The 3,810-nt window shown below is 39.9% G+C and overlaps 1 protein-coding gene across 2 annotated transcripts in view; it reads left to right on the top strand.

Annotated features, from left to right (window-relative positions):
* Positions 1–1,084: 1,084 nt before the first annotated feature.
* The window catches only part of TRIM2 (tripartite motif containing 2), a 42,617-nt gene continuing 39,891 nt past the window's right edge, over positions 1,085–3,810 (top strand). For both annotated transcript variants that reach the window (XM_009587789.1, XM_009587788.1), the window contains exon 1: positions 1,085–1,408. The gene's annotated coding sequence lies outside the window, so the exon portion shown is untranslated. The remainder of the gene's footprint in view (positions 1,409–3,810) is intronic.

The following is a 3,810-nucleotide window of genomic DNA, read 5'->3' as shown; positions in this document are numbered from 1 at the left end:
TGTGGGAAGCTTTGTTAGCCTCAGTTAGCTGAAATACTTGCATATGATTTGTTTTTTCAAAATAAAAGATTCACTGTATTTAGAGATGCAAATACTACCTTGTCTGCAAAACCCACCAGCTGTTGTACTGGAAGACAAAGCTAATTCTATGTTGCTTTACTTCAGTAGTGTCTGTGTATTCACAAGCATCTTTTTAACAACCTTCTCTGCATAGCTGAGAAATACCAGACACCAAATTTCTTTTTATTTCCTTTGGGAATAGCCTAGTAAAATCTGAATTGATCTGTGATTTTTAAATTTTTTTTTAAACAAGTAAATAGATTAACTAAGAGAATACACCTTTGCATTAATGTTTATACAAAAGTTGAACAGACTGTTAGCTTTGATTCTTGCATTCCTTGAATATGAGTTTACTAATTTTTGCCTTAAATATTTGACTTGAGTCTGAGTGAGGTCAAATATGCAGCTCTGTAGTAGAAGAAACTGCTGCTGGTTTGTGTGTCAGTAGCACAGCTTTCTGGAGAGGTTCTTTGCTCCTGCTTTAAACATCTGGAGAGACAAAGAGCGTTTGTGGGGTCTTTTGTTGTTGCTGAAAGTTGGAGCAGGGAAGAATTACGTTCCAAGAAATACTCTGAATCCTGGAAAAATCAGGGTGGAATCGTTAAGTGTTAAGCTTTCTCTCCTTTGTAAACGAAAGTGCTTTCGTTTCATCTGTGGCGAATGTCCTGGTAATGGATGTTACGTAACTTTTACTCTCCCCTTCAGAGTTAAATCCTTTTTCCGATTTGCGAGTAATATTTGCATATGTCTGTCTTAGCGGCATTGACATGCCAGATGCACAGTGGTAGCTGTCTCCGCCTGCTAATCCTGTAATAACATGCTGGTGACCAAATTCAATGGCCCTGCGCGGAGCCTCGAAACAGCTGATTGCTGAGTAGGGAGGAAAAAAAAATAACCCAGCGAATCTCGTTGCAGCTCTCTGCTGCATCCCTATCCCACAATCCCTTGCACCATTTGCTGCAGTCTTTCTACCCAGGCTGAGTGAGAAAAAGATGTGCTAAATAAAGATTGATTGGTCTGAATCCTGAAGGGGTCTCCCACTCGTAAATGACCCGGGGGAAAAAAAAAAATTCATGACGACTTCACTGGGCCTCCTCTTATTCTTTCATTTTTCTTTCCACCTGTCCTCTTCGTGGAATGGAGCGTCATTCCTTACAGCACAAAATCTGTTGTGCATCTAAGAATGACTATGCTGTGATAGGGATTCTTAAGCAGTTTTACGCGTGAGGCTTGAAATATTAACAGATGATGGTTTGTTCGTTTGGATTACTGCGGAACTGCAGCTCCGTCCCTGCAAGGATTTTATCCTCAGCACTGCACTGATTAAGCTATTTTTCTACAAAGATGGGTAGGTCTAAAATGCTCAAGTTTGCTCAGTGTTATTCCTGGTGGCTGCTGCTGGGTTGCTCCTTCTGTTTCGGCCCCCGATCGTTCATTATGCTTCTGCATGCTGTAAGAATGAAGAGGGTTGCTGTGTTTTAAACAAGGCACCAAGCTGATTGCAAGAGTGGGAGAGAAAGGAATGCAAATTTAGCTTATCAAGCCTTTTACACAAGTGGACTGTGTGGCGGTTATGATTATTAATTTGCTCGGTGTGTTCTGTATCGGCTAATTTTGGGGCTGCTGCTAGAAATAGCTTGAATCTGTTCTTTATTCCTAAAGACTGTGGACAGGCGATATATCTGTTTTAAGGACTTTTAAACCCCAGCTCCCCCAATCCTTGAACCACCATTATTGAGGTTCCCCACCCTTTCTTATGGCTCTCAAGGCCTAACCGTTCCTTTGGAAACGTTGCCATTGGAAACCTATTCATTCATAATACATGAATAGACCCTCCGGGTTGTGAATACCATTGATAAGAGGAGGATGAACAAGCTGCAAGCCATTTGTTCTCCTCAGGCTGTACTTTCAGGCTAGTTGCAGCCCTGGCTGGGTGGAGTTCGGTGATAGTGTGTATCAGCAACGGAGAATTTTGCTCTTTTAGGAATAAATCCTGGGAACTGAACAGACAGTTTACAAGTTTTCCCAATGTCTTTTTCTTGGCCGGGCCACGGAGACGAATAGAGAATTCGGTAACTGTTGAGGAATTCCAGAGCTCATTTGAAGATATATGTAGCAAGGGTGCACTTCCCTATTACATGGCTCTATTTATCTGAAACAACTCTTCTGGAACTGTTATTTGCTGTACCCTAACATTTTTTTTTTCCCTGTTCTAATACTATAGGAAGTTCTTTTCATATGGGTGGGGCCACACCCTGACTTTCGTTCCCAAAGGCATGCATGCATAGCAGGGCAAGGCTTTCCACTAGCTTAGAGAGCCATTGTTTTCTCCTTTCTTTGCTGTATAGTATATTTTGAATGAAAATCGATAGTCATATCTCCAAGCAGAAGGAAAAAGAACAATGTTACTTTTGCGGTGGCTGGAAAGGTAGCAACCCTCGAGCCTCGAAGGGGTGACAAAGGGTATACATTTTGGAAACCTTTGCTGCACTTGATTTAGCAAACCTGAACTGGGTTTCCTGTGTGTGCTTCTGATAGATAAATGGGTGGGGTTTTATGTCGTTTGGTGCAATGTTTCACAACCCTTGGCTTTGCATGTTTAAATTATGAAGTGTAAATACATGGAGAAGTGATTCTCAGGCTTATTTTCAAAGCTCATGCTTCAGCTGCTCTATATTAGATTGTGAGACAGAATGAACCTCCAAAAAGAGCTCTGGCAGTTTCCGAGCTGAGAAGATGCTCTACAAAAAAGAATGTTTTTCTTGTAAAAATAGTGTTACGTTGCAAAATTTCCCACTGCTAATGTATCTGAAACTTACAGTGCAGTTTTGAGGAACTGCTGCGAGTACTGCAGTAAATCAGAATAAATGCTGTCTTTGGCGAAATTCAAAAGCATCATCTAAAATCTCTAGCTTTTCCTCAAATAGTCATTGATTGTACTATTGCTTTCATTGAGTCAATGGGCAAAATCATCCATCTCGTAACTACATCACACTCATCAAAATTGCATCAAAGGTGGAGTTGACTCAGGAAGGCTGCAGAATCCTGGAAATTCCATACTCAAAAAACTTTTTTAAATGAACCCTTGTTCATTTAAAGTTTAAGTAAGAAGTTATTGTACCAAGTAGTGGCCAAAGCTTGAAATGTACTGGTGAAATTCTGTTTTCAGGTGCATGTTTTAAACCTGATTTATGTGAGCACAGGGGATAAATTACAATCATGGCCTGCTGCGTTCCAGACAAAACAGCAAATATTAAAAGCACTTATTTCTGAATTGTTAATGGTTTCTTTCATTGACAAAGCTTAAAGCATGAACATTTGAAAATTAAAGTGACTGGAATGAGCTTTGTGTACGAAACACTAAGAATCACTTGATTTTGCAGTGAGATTGGGGGAATGTAAAAGACTAAGGTGAAGATGAGATGAAATCGATATGAAATTTTTCAGGCAGCAGCAGGATTTTTCCTTGTATAAACACTGTTTGCTGGTGTAGCTGTACTTGGTGGCGGAAAGATGAAATTACAGAAAATATCTGCTTGTTAGAGAACTTTCTTCTGTTAAATGGCAAGCAGCATTCACTGGAGACCTTTCATATCTTAATTACAATTTTTTTTTTTTTTTAATAATCTGTGCTTAGTCTATAACAAAAAAATTATACTGTTCATAACATATCGCTGTCCTTCTTATCAAAGAAGTCTTCCTCCTCCTGATTATCTTGCCTGTTTTGTTTGGGTCCCCGCCCCTAACTTT

The sequence above is a fragment of the Fulmarus glacialis genome, unplaced genomic scaffold (assembly GCF_000690835.1).
Source record: "Fulmarus glacialis isolate BGI_N327 unplaced genomic scaffold, ASM69083v1 scaffold5161, whole genome shotgun sequence".
Lineage (NCBI taxonomy): Eukaryota > Metazoa > Chordata > Aves > Procellariiformes > Procellariidae > Fulmarus > Fulmarus glacialis.
Note: the sequence above shows the minus strand (reverse complement) of the source record. Positions and strands in the feature narration are given on the sequence as shown.